This window comes from Ornithorhynchus anatinus, chromosome 12, assembly GCF_004115215.2.
Source record: "Ornithorhynchus anatinus isolate Pmale09 chromosome 12, mOrnAna1.pri.v4, whole genome shotgun sequence".
In the NCBI taxonomy this organism is placed as follows: domain Eukaryota; kingdom Metazoa; phylum Chordata; class Mammalia; order Monotremata; family Ornithorhynchidae; genus Ornithorhynchus; species Ornithorhynchus anatinus.
Genome location: NC_041739.1, coordinates 29227064 through 29243140, shown reverse-complemented (window position 1 = coordinate 29243140; position 16077 = coordinate 29227064). Strand labels below are relative to the sequence as shown.

General features: G+C 46.1%; 1 long non-coding RNA gene across 1 annotated transcript; it reads left to right on the top strand.

The window, feature by feature from the left end:
* The first annotated feature begins 2998 nt into the window (after positions 1-2998).
* On the top strand, positions 2999-15795 carry LOC114815605. The gene is made up of 4 exons (XR_003763404.2): positions 2999-3319; positions 4594-4682; positions 13873-14190; positions 15671-15795. It is a non-coding gene; the product is annotated as an uncharacterized LOC114815605 (long non-coding RNA).
* Positions 15796-16077: the final 282 nt, after the last annotated feature.

Below are 16077 nucleotides of genomic sequence, written 5' to 3'. Positions count from 1 at the left end.
ACGTGGGACAACCTGATCACCTTGTATCCTCCCCAGCGCTTAGAACAGTGCTTTGCACATAGTAAGCACTTAACAGATGCCATAATAATTTACAAATGACCCTAAACTCCAAGCCCCAGGCCGAGGAAAGGCAGAGAGAGTTTGAGAAAAAATCGGGTCCTCGTGGATTTTTTGTTATTTTTTTAATGGTGTTTGTTAAGCGCTTGCTATGTGTCCGGCACTGTCCTAAGCTCTGGGGTAGGTACGACCTCAATAGGTTGGACACAGTCCATATCCCTGGGACTCACAGTCTTAATCCCCATTCTTACATCTCACCTATGGCATCCCTGAAGTGCCTGAACAAAACTGGTCATTTTCTCTGGCATTTTCATAATAATAATACCTGTGGCATTTGTTAAGCACTTATTATGTGACAAGCACTCTAGTAAGTGTTGGGGTGCTAATCAGGTCGGGCACAGTAGCCGTCCCACATGGGGCTCACAATCTAAGTAGGAGAGGCAACAGGTGTTTGATCCCCATTTTTACAGATGAGGTAACTGAAGCACAGAGAAGTTAAATGGCTCGTCCGAGGTCACGCCCCCAGGCAAGTGGCAGAGCTGGGATTAAAATCCAGGTCTTTCCACTAGGCCACCCTTCTCTGGCACTGCAGAAAAGCCACTGTGAGCCAAATATACACAAATTCCCATAATCGGAAATCAAATTGGAACCTTCTGGTGAAATGAAGAATTGGGCTTGTCGATCAACCTGTTTGTGTATTTCATAAGTTAGTTATCTGGCAGGTGGCTCAGGATTGGAATCCCCTGAAATCATTTCCTGTAGCAAATCGGTGCCATTATGTGTCTGAGCCACTGACTGACACCCAACAGAACACTGATAAAGGAGAATATTTGCATGCTGACACTGAAACCCATACACACTCACATATACACACTCACCCACACACAGTCATAGGACACATTACTCGGGCACACTCACCTGCACACACGCTCACCCTCATATGCACACTCACGCACACACATTCACGAACACACTACACAGGCAAACTCACACCTACACACACACATTCAACCACAACTGAACACTCACCCACACAAATTAACAGACACACTACTCAGGTACACACACACCCCCCACCCCCCCCACATACATGCACACACACCCTTACACATTCAACAGACATACTACTCGGGCCCACTCACATGCATACACACCCACATGTGCACACTCACCCACCCGCCTTTAGAGACACATTACTCAGTCACACTCACATGCACAAACACTCACCCACCTATGCACACCCTCACCCTAACCCTAACCCACTACCGCCAGGATTCATTCAGTAGTATTTTTTGAGCTCTTACTATGTGCAGAACACTGTACCGAGCGCTTGGAATGTACAATTCGGCAACAGATAGAGACAATCCCTGCCCAATGACGGCCTCACGGTCTAAACGGCATTTTCTGTTTCCGATCCCTTTGCAGCAAACCTCGAGCTATGAAAATTCCCAAGAAGTCAAAGCTTCTGTTCGTCTCCAAACACACGGCGGCACCAAAGGGGTCTTGGAAAATCACAGCAAGCGCCTTCCAGATATAAGAATACTATTCATATTATTATTATGGCATTTTAAACTCAGAGACGAAGAGGAGCCAGATAATTTGTCGATTAAACTCTCCCTTCCACACGGATCGTGTGAGACTCCCCTGGCCCCTACAGCTCCACACGCACTGATAAAATGTCCCACCGTCGGGCAATAACATCTTCAAACCCAAAGGACAGCTAAACGTGTCATCCATACACTTGTTCTTAAAAGTCCACTGGGTGTGATTTGTAGTGAAAATAATTAAAGCTAAATGTGCAATGTCAAGTTCAGTCTTTGTTTGCAGAGGTCAACGAACGCAACCCAATCCCCATAAATTTGCCATCTCTGAAGCAGTGCTGGATCTACATTCAAGCAGGAGTGACTTCTGAACTCTTATAACCCTGGAGGAGCGTCCCCTTGGCAAACAGGGGTTGGAAAGCGTGGGAGGGGAACATGACAATTTGTTGTAAGTTGTCTAACAATAGGGTCCAGAAGAGGGTCCCTTGGCGTGCGAACCAGTTACTTCTCCTCCAGAAGTACCCCCTCCTCATTTCCAAACTGCATAAAAATCCAAAGTTCAGGGCCGGTCCCTCTCCATTAAAGAGAGCCTAAATTTTAAATGTGAAACAATATCTGAACTGCTGATGGGTTAGAACTATTCTTTTTGCTGTGAGCCTATCTGGTAGGTGTGTAAGACGACGTCAGTGCCAAAACACGGTGTTTGACTTCCCCCCACCCCTTTTGCCACCTCCCCCCACAAAAAAAAAACTTAATCTGTGTTTCCTGTTTGGGCTGTTCTTCAAGCAGCAGATGTGGGGGCACACCAAGAGTTTTGGAGACACGGCCTGGCAGGCCTGACTGCTGCAGGGCACTTTCTGTCAGCGAGAGAGCAGAGTTTACAAGCCATTGTCCTTCCTTCCAGAAAACCCTCAAAGTGGAAGTCGGGCTCATGGCTCTCCCCGGGGCCATAGATGAAGTTTATGGTAACTAGGCTAGGCGGGGGGGTCACAGTGCAACAGATCTGCCGCTGTGCAAGTCTAGCTTGCCTCGTGAGCCATAGTGTAGGCTTTCCACCCGGTTGGTAGCGATCAGATACATTTTTAATGCGGTTTCATTAGATCCTATAAACTGTGGCACTAGAGCCAGTACCCTGGGGGATAAGAGAAAGGAGAAAATGGTGAGCACCCACAACCCAGATAAAAGCCTGTGGTTTCCCCATACAACACCTGTTGCCGGAGCCGGGTTAATTACTCTTCATTGTAGTCAGCTGCCTGAAATATTTATCACCAGGCCTGTAATTTCCCAAATCCCAACTGACGCGGGTCCTCAGGATGCTGGGAACAAGCCTCCAAGGCTAACCTGCCTGTTGGTAGGGGGAAAATCCATAGGCTGTGGACTGAACATCTCCCCAGGCCCCAGGACTGCCAACTCAAAGTTGGCCAAGTTAAATTGGCCCAGCCAAGATTTGGGGAATGAGTAGGGAATTCAGCGGAAGGCTAGGAGAATCAGAAGAAGCAGGGTACCTCTGGTCATACTTCTGCCTGCAATAATCTCTTTGGTTATGAAATGTGAAAGGATGACGTGAGTTTTTTGAGTGCCGCTGGGGCCCTAGGGACTTCCACTCCAAGTGCTCATGTAGTGACCAAACAGGCGAAAGGTGCAGCCAGATCTTCTGGGTCCAGTCTCTAGGTGCTGCCTCTCCAGATTCCGGTTTGTGATGAGCAAGTGAGAGACCAAAGGTAGGTTTGGGTGAGGGCTGGGATTCCTCTCGGGGACCGGGCGCTGCTATTGGCTTTTTGGCTGCAGCTCCCGCTAAGATCCTGGGAACTGCCACATGTCCGAGTTAGTCTGGGTGGGCACGGGACTGTGTTGGACGGGAGCAAGTTGAATAGGAATGACAAAGCGGCATGGCCTAGTGGATAGAACAAAGGCCTGGGAGTCAGGAGAACCTGGATTCTAATCTTTCTCCACCTCTTGTCTGCTGTGTGACCTTGGGCAATTCACTTCACTTCCCCGGGCCTCAGTTACCTCATCAGCAAAATGGGGATTAAGAGTGTGAGCCCCATGCAGGGTAGGGACTGTGTCCAACCCAATTACCTTTCTATCTTCCACAACACTTAGTGCCTTCGCATAGTTACCAAACACCATTTATTACTTAATAAAGTCCTGAATTCAGGACAGGGACCTCAGTGCCCAGAGGCATAACGGGGTCCTCAGGATGTGATTCCTTTCTCCTCCTTCTCCCAGTCCACCAAACCTGGAGCGTCCTCCCTCCCCTTTAATAATAATAGTACTTGTATCTACCCCAGCACTTAGAACAGCATTTAACAAGTTAATCAGGTTGGACACAGTCCCCATCCCACATGGGACTCACACTTTTAATCCCCATTTTACCAATGAGTTAACTGAAATACAGTTAGGTGACTTGCCCAAGGTCATTCAGCAGATGAGTAGCGGAGTCATGATTAGAACCCAGATCATTCTGATTCCCAGGACCATGCTCTATCCACTAATCCATGCTGCTTCCCTAGACTTTAAGCCCACTGTGAAGCAGCGTGGCTCAGTGGAAAGAGTCCGGGCTTTGGAGTCAGAGGTCGTGAGTTCAAATCCCGGCTCTGCCACTTGCCAGCTGTGTGACTGTGGGCAAGTCGCTTCACTTCTCTGTGCCTCAGTTATCTGTAAAATGGGGATGAAGACTGTGAGCCCCACGTGGGACAACCTGATTCCCCTGTGTCTACCCCAGCGCTTAGAACAGTGCTCTGCACATAGTAAGCGCTTAACAAATACCATCATTATTATTCATTATTACTGTGGGCAGGAAACGAGTGTTTATTGCTAGAGCATACTCTCCCACGTGCTTAGTACGATGCTCTGCACATAGGAACGGCTCGATAAATACGATTGACTCGTATCTGCCCCCACTCCTTGACTCTTCTGACGGCCATGGACCCGCTGGGGGAGACGGGTTGGGGAAACAGGGTCCTCCAGCCCCCATACGGATCTTGTTCCCTAGAGACTTGAAATGGTGGCAAGGAGCCCACGATACCCACTGTTTGGCCTTACCCAGGCTGAAGCCGCCCTGCTATCAGCGATGAAGAAGAGGTAAGTTTCGGCCGGTTGCATCTATGCCTCTAGACTGTAAGTTTGTTGTGAGTGGAGAATGTGTCTTTTACATTGTTATATGGTACTCTCTCAAGTGCTAGTACTCTGCACACAGTAAGCGCTGGATAAATGCGATCGACTGACTCCTATCTCGAGCTCTTAGTTCAGAGCCCTGCCCACAGTTAGCACTGAGCAAATAGCACTGATTGATTTATTGATTGCACACAGACACTGGTGCTTGAAAGTCATAGATGCTGCTTCCTATTAGTAGGCAAGTCACAAATGTCCTCTCCTGGACATGAATGGGCTTGATTTCCCCGGTGAGGGGCAGGCAGAGTGGACAAGGATCTGATCCTGGCTGGTGAGAGGGATTGAGGCTCTCTGAAGTCAGCAGGGTGGCAAGAAAGTCTCCCCCCTCTCCCCACGGCCTACCCATGCTTGACCTCGCCCTCTCCTCTGGACCCAACCAGGGCCGCTCCCCACACTACCCCCGGTCTACCCGTGGTCTGGGAGAACAGAGCTAATAAGAATAATCATGACTATAGTACTTGTTAAGCACTTACTATGTGCCAAGCATTGTTCTAAGCTCTGGGGGGGAATACAAATCCATCAGTTGGGACACTGTCCCTATCCCACATGGGGCTCATACTCTTAATCCCCATTTTACAGATGAGGGAACTGAGGCCCAGAGAAATCAAGTGACTTGTCCAAGGTCACAGCAGACACGAGGCAGATCTGGGATTAAAACCCTGGTCCTTCTGACTCCCAGGCCCATGCTCTATCCACTAAGCCACACAGCTATGGGCCGACCAGAATACCAGGAGGGAGAAAGAACACGAAACCGAACGGAAAAGTAGCCCGAGTGTTGAAAAGCAAACGCCCCCCTCCGCCCACCCCCCTCCCACGGCCATTTGACTCCGGCCCAAACCTCTCCTTTTGATCTTTTCTCTTCCCCCACTGCTCTGCTCCTCTCTCCTGGAGTTTCTCTGCCACTGTGGGCTCCGCCTGCCCTGACCCCTGTTTGTCTCTGACCCCAGCCCCCCCAACGATTAGCCCCTGACAGTACTTGCCTGGGTCCGGCCTTCCTGGCCCAAAGAGAAAACGGCGGGGTTCCCAGTGCCAACAGTTTGAGGATGGAAGATGGGGCCCATGGGATAAGTGGGAACATTATTTGGGGGGACTGTGGTCGAGGACACTTTCTATCATTAAAACAGGTGGACCTGGAGCCTTTGTTTCCTTTTAAAGTATTCCTCGCACCACGGATGTCAATCAAAAACCTTGTTATTTATAGATCTAACATTATATCCATGTTAAATAGGTTTTTGATTGACAGGAAAGTTTGTTACAGCTAGCATAGGGGTCAGCACTCAACTGACAGGCCAACAATGGGAATATTACATCATCTGTATATTTTATAAAGAGCCAACTACATCTACATCTGTCTACTAACGTCACCGTAATTCATGGGCTGAGAGATGTTGTATGACCTTCCAGCTCTAATCCAAGTCCAAACATTTGAAGTATTTAAATAAAAAACCATGGGACGTGTTATTATTTTGTTATGAAATGGCTTTGAGTGCCCAGATTTTTGAGGTATGGGGCTCTGTTTAAAAATGGCACCGTACTCTGTGAAGGGCAGATGAAATATCGTCGGCCAAAGCAGGAATCAGAAGACCCGGCACATTAGAACAAGTTATCACCTGAAAAGTAACATCTGAAGTTGTTCAAAGACTCACTTCACAGTTCAGTCATGTTAGACCTGCCACTGCAGGACAAATAATCAAAAATAAAATAAATCATTCAAGATGCCAGAAAAAAAGGCAAAGACTTTTCTCTGTGACCCTTTTTTAAATTGGGGTATTTGTCAAGCGCTTACTATGTGTCAAGCACTCTTCTAAGTGCTGGGATAGAGATTTTTTTCTTTCTTCCCTATCTGTGTGCAATTTGAGGCTGAGAAGCTGCCTTCAGCACAGTGTTCTACACACAGTAAGCATTCAACAAATACCATTGACTTGAACGAGTGATCGATTGTAGCCTCTTTCGCCAATCCCCCCCCGACCGGCTGCACTGATTCCTCTGCTCTCCTCCAGTTTGGGAGTCAAATCTTCAAGGCCCCCTGTCCTAGCAGCCCTGCTTGACGCTGTTGCCTGAAGCTGTTGTCGGAGACCGCTGCAGTGACTCCTCCTCCCCATCCTCTCCACCTCTTCAACACCTCCTCCTCCTTCCTCCCCCCTCGACCCCAAACCCACCAACACTGTGTGCTTACATGGATTCCTTCAGCTCCCAGATGCACAAAAACCCTTTGAGCAAGCAGCAGCCACAAACCTATCAAACAGTCCCTGGCCTGGGACTTATCTCTGCCTAAGGGCGGTTGTGCTGATGGCCACGGCAAGGCCCAGAGGTTCCAAAGCCCACTGGAAAACAGCACAACGGCTAACCTGAGAATGAATGAACCCAGACCACGGGAACACGAGAGGCAGGTGAAAAGTTCCGGGTGCGTGTGCGTATTTGCATGTGAAGGACACAGTCTAAGCGCTAAGGGGAAAGGGTTAAATTCTCATTTGTTTGACAAGTTGGAGTTTTTGGTCCTTCTTCTGATGTTTCTTTTCATTGAAAACCATGAGGGTTTTTTTGAGTGATTTCATTTTTTATTTTCAGTGAATTGGACTGAGCTTCTAGGCCGTGCTTGGTGGAATCTTTCATTGGCTCAAAGTCCTTAATGGAAAGAGAGCCTGCTGTAGACTGTAAGCTCACCGTGGTCAGGGATTGTGTCTATTACGTTGTACTCTCTCAAGTACTTAGTACAGTGTTTGGCACACAGTAAGCACTCATTACTCATACGCTTGATTGACTGACAGATCGTGTCTACTTTCTCTATTATATCGTCCTCTCCCAAGCATTCATTACAGAGCTCTAAACACAGTAAACGTTCAATAGATACATTGATCCTTTTTTCTGGTATTTAAGTGCTTACTATGTGCCAGGGACTGTACTAAACTCTGAGGTAGATACAAGCTAATCAGGTTGGACACAGTCCCTGTCTCACATCGGGCTCATAGTCTTAATCTCCATTTTACAGATGAGGAAACTGAGGCTCAGAGAAGTTAAGTGACTTGCCCAAGGTCACAAAGCAGACTAGAGGCAGAGTTGGGATTAGAACTCAGGTCCGTCTGACTCCCTGACCCATATGCTCTGTACTAGGACATACTGCTTCTCAGGTGGGAAACTACAGCAGCAACCAGGTCAGCCTGACATGCAGCAATAAGAAATGAAGTATATGTCTTGCAGCAGGGCATTAACTGATTGGCTCTATCTGAACTCAATTAACTTTCCAAGGAGCCCAAACCTCAGTCTGAAGAGTGCTTGGCACATAGTAAGCACTTACCAAATACCATCATTTTCATCACCAAAGACTTTCTCAAGACTTTGCATGCATTATTTAAAAGGAGGATAAAGGCAGTCAAATGATTTCTAGGAGTTCATCTCAAATAAAATACGTTATATAATTTTTTTTATTAAACGGAGGCATTATTGAGTTAATCATTATCACAGTGTGCAGAGACATAATGGGGGGTTTGCTAGTTGATGTATCTCAGTTTGACATTCTCTTAAAAAGAGATTTAAATTCCACCATAGGTTGTAGAGACCAACTGAAAAAAATCATTACTGAAGAGGCTTGTAGTATGGGCATTCCTTATAAAGAGGTTTCGTTGCAGTTTGTTTCTCAAAAAGGAAACAATAATAGCTAGGGTTGTTTTGTGGGGGGTTTTTCCTGGTAGAAGCCATGTGGTCTAGTGGAAAGAGCGTGGGCCTGGGTTCTAATACCAGCTCTTCACTTGCCTGTAGTGTGACCTTGAGCAAGTCACTTAACTTCACTGTGCCTCATCTGTAATGAATATAAAATACCTATGCTCCCTGCTTCCTACAATGTGGGCCTCATCTGGGCTAGGGGCTGTGTCCCACCTGATAATTTTGAATCTACCCCAGTGCTTAGTAGCACAGTGTTAGGAACATAGTGAGTGCTTAATCAATAGTACAATTATTACTGAAAGTGCTCTGGGAATAAAAGTTCTAGATAAAATAAAGTTACTTGACACCATCAGCAGAACAGGATTCTGATAATTGTTAATCCAAGTTGATTCTCCTGGGAAATTGGCCAGGATCCTTAGACTTCTCTATGATGGTGTGGCCGGTTGAATGAGAAGCGAAGGTGTCTCGCCTGACCTTTTCCCCAACACCTCCAGAATGAAGCAGAATGGTAAGCCCAGCCCCATTCGCCCTACTCTATGCTGCTGTGTTTGTGGATGCAATAACAGATCTGAGAGCTGGACTCAAAACTAGCTTCTGATCCACTGGGAAACTCTCCCAGCTCATCAGGCTACAAACATCATCCTAAGTCTTAAACAGTGACTGAGGGACCGCTCTATGTAGATGACTGGATTCTTGAGGTACATACTCAAGAAGATGTAAATAACTGATATATCAGATGGGAGACTGCAGCAGCAGTCTGGGCAGACTGGCTTGCAGCAATCAGAAATGATGTATCAGTCTTGACTCTCTCTATTTTACTTTCCAAGTGCTTAGAACAGTGCTTAACACACAGAGAGCACGCAATAAATATGATTGAATGGTTTAGAGAAGCTTTGTGACCTAGTGGAAAAAGCACGAGCCTGGGAGTCAAAAGACCTGGATTCTAATCCCAGCTCTCCCACTTGTCTACTGTGTGACCTTGGACAAGTCACTTAACATCTCTGTGCCTGAGTTTCCTCGTCTGTAAGCATGGGGATTAAATCCTGCTCCTTCCTACCTAGACTGTGAGCTCCATGTGGAACAGGGACTGTGTCCAAAATGATAATCTTGTATTTACCCCCAGTTCTTCGAACAGTGCTTGGCCCGGTAAGCACTTAGCAAATACCATAATTATCATTTTTGTTACTACTAAAATAATTAATGATAATGTAATATTTTACAATATAGTATGATAATATACTGCTATTACTACTGTTATTCTTATTAATGATAATAGCATGATATCACATAAAGAAAACAAGAATGGCACCAGGCATTATGGCAGAAACGCAATGGTGAGATTGGGTTGGCATGTGCAGGTGTGGCTGATTAGCTCAGTGCGCGACCAACAATCTGTTCCACATCTTGTCTGGGTAAAGATTATAAAAATTATCTCTCTCTCTGCGGCATCTGTGCCCACATTACTTGGCATCAGTCACTGTTTTCCCCGTTTAGTGGGAAGGGCACTGGGGCATTAGCAAGGTAGGAAACTGTCAAGGTCCTTTGGGGCATGAAGAAGATTGGCTCCTTGTTTATCCCTGGAGGTCCACAGCCTGTTGATCTAGCCCAAAGGAACCCTGGGGGTCCAGGCACTGTCCTCTGCTGATCCATGCTCAAACTCCCAGGATGAAGAAGTGCTAACTCAACTCACGGATCAGGAAATGGAGAGCCAGTGCACGGTAATCAATCAATCAATCCCTCTGTGCTGAGCACTGTACTAAATGCTTGGCAGAGTACAATAGAGTTAGTAGACCCAATCCCTGCCCTCAAGAAACTTCAATCCAGAGAGGGACACAGGCACTAAACTAAATTACAGCTTGGAGAAAAAACAGGAGTATAAAAATATGTTAATAAGTGCTATGGGGGGGAATATCCCAGCGCTTAGTCATGATGCCGTAGTGCACAGGAGATAATGTGAAAGATAATGAGGAAATGAGAGCGAGTCTTGGAGGAAATGAGCTTTTAGAAGGGCTTCGAAGAATGGAAGACCGGTAGTCCGCCGGAGGGGAGAGGGAGTTGATAATAATGTTGGTATTTGTTAAGCGCTTACTATGTGCAGAGCACTGTTCTAAGCGCTGGGGTAGATACAGGGTAATCAGGTTGTCCCACGTGAGGCTCACAGTTAATCCCCATTTTACAGATGAGGCAACTGAAGCACAGAGAAGTGAAGTGACTTGCCCAGTCACACAGCTGACGAGTGGCAGAGCCGGGATTCGAACCCATGAGTTGAATATTGTATTCCCGTTCATGAGAAATTGAATTCTTGGAAGCAACATTTAAATCCCTCAGGTAGCCCATCACATTCATACTGCATTGATCGGATAGGATTCCAGCAAACTTTGGATCTGGAAACATGGAAAAAGGAAGTGATCTCTTGGACAAGTTGCCTTAGCTGAGTTGCCTTAGCTGAGTTAGGGTAAACGTCAGTTCCCTTAAGGCCGAGCATGGCAAAACCTGCCGGAACTGACAGACAAGCCTCAGACCAGCTCAATGAGTGATTCTTCTGTCCCAGTATATAGCAGAGTTCTCCCACCAAGGGGTGAGAACTGGACTGAGAGAAGCCTGAGACTTTAGCACCATTCTCTACTCCTCACTTGCCTTTCAGCTTTCATACTCAATCTTCATTCTTGCCTATGTCCATAATATTTCCCTGATTCATGAACTTCCTCTCCCCTCTAACTACCACTATGCTGGTCCAAGTCGTTGGCGCATTTTTCCCTTTTTTGGGGGTATCCCTTAAGTGTTTACTATGTGCCAGGCATTGTACCAAGTGCTGGGGTAGAAACAAGTTAATCAGGTTGGACATAGTCCAGGTCCATGGGACTCAGTCTTAACCCTCATTTTACAGATGAGATAACTGAGGCATAGAGAAATTAAATGACCTACAAGGTCACACAGCAGACAAATAACAGCTGGGATAAGATCCCAGGACCTTTGACACCCAGGCCTATGCTTTATCTACAAGGCAATGCTACTTCTCAGTGAAACTGCCTTATCGATCCCCTCTCTGGTTTCCCCGTGTCCAGTCTCTTCCCCACTTTCTTCTTCATGGACATCACTTGACACACACCTCTCCACTCCTCAAAAACCTCCAATGGCCACCTATCTCCCTCTGCCTCAAGACAAAACAGCTTGGACTAGTGAATAGAGCACAACCCTGGGAGTCAGAAGACATAAATTTGGGGAGTAGGAATAAAATACATGTTATACGCATAGATGTTATATACATTCGATTTTTTAGTCAGCTATTTAATCCTGATCTATTGTACTAGATCCTTGTTCTTACCCCTCTCATTATTTGGAAATTGTAAGCAATTTTGGATCATTCCTCATTAAGTTCTTTGAGGGAGGGAGAGAGGAAGGAAGGAAAGAAAAAGAAAAGGGAAAGGAAGGGAGGGAGGGAGAGAAAGAAAAAGGAGTCTTTCTTCCATTGAACTTTCCCAAGCACTTGGTAGAACTTTTCCAAGCCCTCGGAAGATTTTTTGTAAATGTCACTAATTAGGTGAGGATCTCTCTTCTATTTTCAAGCCTGCACCTTGCTGTTCTGCTATCCCTAAAGCCTGCTACCCCAATTCTGACTGCTGCCTATGTTGTCCCTAAAGCCTCTGCTCCAAAGCAGCCACCTCAATTCTGACTGCTGCCTAACAGTCTCTTGCCTTCCACTGCTGCCTCCCAACTGGCAACTGCTCTGCCACATCTCTGGAAGCTTTGCTTCACGGTGTCTTCAAAGTGTTGCTTCTATCCACCCTGTGGATTCAACATTTCAGCTCACTAAAGAGCAGTGATCTGGTGTTACTCTCATCCATCGTCCTTACCGGGGAAGACGGCTCCGCCCTCGCCACTTGCCTCAGCCGACCCTGCTGGTGCCACTGCTGCCGTTAAACTCTCACACACACCAACACACAGAGCCTCTGCAGCAGCTCTACCTCCCTGGAAGCTGGGATGAGGCTTCCTCTTGCCCCTCTCTCACCGAGAGGAGACACCCTCCCCAACCTCCAAAGGCCCCAGGGTGATGTGGCACTCCTGGACAGCTGCTGAACCAGAATGATCGGGACACTGCTTCTCCTTGTCCCTATGCTCCTGGGACTCTCCCTGCCTCTCTCCCTCTATGCCCCTTCCACCACCATGCCCCCCGAGCCCATCTCATCAGAGATGAACTCAACGTGTGGAGGCATCAGTGGAGCGGTGATCGTCTTTTACAATGACTGGAAGCCGGTCGACCCTTGAAGATTAGCTGTCCGGGATGATTGCTTAGATCAAAGTTGGCACAACCATTGTGGAACCCATGCCCGTGCCAGGGGTGTGTAGTGACGTGCGTTGCTGCAGTGCCAGGGTCTGACTGTGCTCCAGGACCTCATCGTTGGCGACGGATGCCTTGCTACCACTTGCTGTAGAATGTAGACGCCTAGAGCGTATGGTGGGACCGCTGGAGGAGTTGAATGTGGAATCTGTGATGAGTCCAGATCTCAAGCCACAGAGAAGTGTGGACCCTTCCGGCTGCCCTATGGACCTTCAGCTGGATCTGAATGTTACCATCACACCGTCTTTGAGACCTCCTCGCAAAGAACCCAGGAGTCTTCTTGATCTGATTCGGTACTTCCTTGTCCATCTCTTTGATACTGGACAATAAGTTACCCAGGCAACAGAATTCAATGAGGGCATTCAACTCTGAGTCACTGATGTTGAGCCTTTGTTGTATGTACAGTTTGCCAGGTGCAGGCTGGTACGTAACAGCGGCCTTCTTCAAACTAATTGTCAATCCATAGCGGTTCGTAATCGTCCGCACGTCTTCTGGTCTATGTGAGGTTTGGTGGATATGAGCGCCCGTAGTGGTGATGGACGGCTTTCTGTGCTTTCAGGCAGGTTGAATTGATAGTTTCCCAGAGGATAGGAATCATATTCTGTCCCAAATTTCAAGATTCCTTATTGTATCCTGCGCTTAGAACAGTGCTTGGCATATAGTAAGTGCTTAACAAATATTAAAATTATTATCCCCGAATTCACTGCTCATTCCAAATGGGGAAGGAGATGAGAAAAGCTACCCCAAAAAATTACCTTTCTCACCGAAAACTAAACTGGGTTTTCCAGTTCACAGCAATTTCATGAATGAGGGAAATCATTTGCGTTTTAAGTTTTATGTCTACTGATCAGGAAAGAAAAATCATGTAATGGCAAACTGGATTTCTCATTCTTCCAATGAGTGGGAAAGTCACTTTTTTTTACAGTGTCTCTTATACTCAACTCCATTAACAATCAACCAATCAATGGTATTTATTGAGTGCTCACTATGTGCAGAACACTGTAGTAAGCATTTGGGAAAGTACACTTCATCAGAAGACATTAAGCAGGAGGATTTCTGTCCCTTCACAAACGAGTGAGAAGTTCCATCCTACCTCTCCAGGTTGAGGAAGCCAGACCCAGAATTGAAGTTACTTGGTAGTCAACGCCTGCCAGATCTCATCTAGACCAGAGAACACACCACTTCCTCTTGGAACCCACTTGGAACTGCCCGAGGCCAGTGTTTGCTTTAGGCAATAACATTTCTGAGGTTCCCACTAGAGAATCACCTCAAAGCCACCTACGGACAGATCAGCTCCGTAGAGGACGTCAGTGCCGAATCTGAGACAAGGCAGTGGAGATTTAGCACGAGACCGTGAGATTGTGGAAAAAGCCACTGGCTCACTCTTCTGCCAAGGCACGGTTATTGCTGAGAGCTGAGGTGAGACATGAAACACCTAGATGGCAGATAACCATAAAACATTAAATCTAGGAACTGTAAGCTTAAGATAATACCAATCTAGCTCATGGGTTTGTTCTGTGAAATAACTAATAAAAATGATTGTAAAGCAGTTTGAATATATAAAGTATTACATAGTGTTTTTGACTAATAATTCTGCCAGTGTCTGTCCCCAGTAAGTGTGTTATTTTCTCGCCAGGTTGATGCACAATATTTTTATCTTCCTCAATCTAGTTGAACCATCCTGGTGGATTTCCTAATTCTGCAATTTTTCTTTGGCTGAGGAACATTAGAGAAAAGAGCACAGAGCTGGAAGTCAGAGGACCTGAGTTTCTAATTCCATTTCCACCACTTGTCAGCAGTGTGACTTTTCTGAGCCTCAGTTCATTCTTCTATGAAATAGGAATAAAGTACACATTCTCCCTCCCTCTTAGACTGCGTGCTGCTCATGGGACAGGGATAGTGTCTGATCTGATGATATTGTATCTTACCCCAGAGCCTAGCACAGTGCTTGGCCCATAGTAAATGGTTAACAGATACCTCAATTAATATTATCATTATTACTGATAATTACTGATAATAATAAAGCTCGGGTTACACCTGTAAGAAAAAGATATATTTTGGGGAACGATGTAGAATCTACAGGGTAGAACCTACAAATCTCTTTCCTCTGCAAGCAAGCCACTAGCTAGTGACCCAAAAACCCAGCATTTCTGCCTGGAAATAAAGGCTCAGGTAGAATCATTCACTCTTAAAGCTGTTCTAGAATCATGTGGGATAATTGTTTCTGGGTCCTTCTGACTCCCAGGCCTCTGCTCTATCCACTAGGCCATGTTGCTTCCAACTTGCTTGAACAACTATTCCCACAGGTAGAAGTCATTCTGGAAATGAGCAGATCATATGGCAGTTGGGGAGGGGGCCAAAACCTTATTCAAAGAAATGAAACCTGAAGCAGAGCTACCCAGAAAGGAGCTTAACTTATCTACACGCTGCCCACGGTTTACTTACAGAGTACAACATTTACTCTGGCCGTCTTTCAAGCAAGTTCTTGTAGTCACTGGATTTCCACTAGGAAAGTTTTAATACCTTGCTATAACCAAGATGCAAATTAGCAGGGACTCAAGAGAGGAATATAATCAAATACAGTACAGGGGGAATTTACAGGAGAGGAAAATTGATCAGTTTGTTTCCCAGGGCCTTAAAGGATATTCAAGAGGAATCAGTGGCAGAAAGGGCAGGGGACTGGACTATATGATCTCTTGAGGTCCCACTGTGACTACTGCCGGCTCTACGGTACTGAAATCTGTGATTTAAATAAATTCAAATTGAGCGTCATCAAAATTGGGGGTCCTGATGTTTGCTGCGATAAGAGGCCACCATCTCCCCTTCTAAACACTAAGACATATTAAACACTAAGACACCTGTGCTGGATGATTGATTGTTGCTGTTTCTTTAATTTCAGATCCAAACTGATCTTTTCATCTCCAAATTGGGTGCTGGATCACTAAGCTATCAGGGTTAGCACCGAGGACTCAGACGGCTTGGGCTTTGTAATGGTATTTCATATTCTATACGAGATTCAGAAAACCTGCTGTGTTGAATGTAAAAAGATTGGTTTGAGGTGTGCTAGAGAGAGGAAAGGAAATCACTTGAATCAAGCTCTTTCCTCTGCAATAGGAGGCAAGATGATGTTAATATTTAAATGCTATAGTTACTGAGAAGAGTGCTCTCTGAAAGGCAACATTTAGCTTTTTCAAATAAATCTTGCAAGAGGTGATACCAGGAAAGGCAACTCGAAAGATTTTAGTAGTCTTATGGCTGGGTTTCTGATAATGTTAAACTTGTCAATCCCCAGAGAGAGAAGTCAGA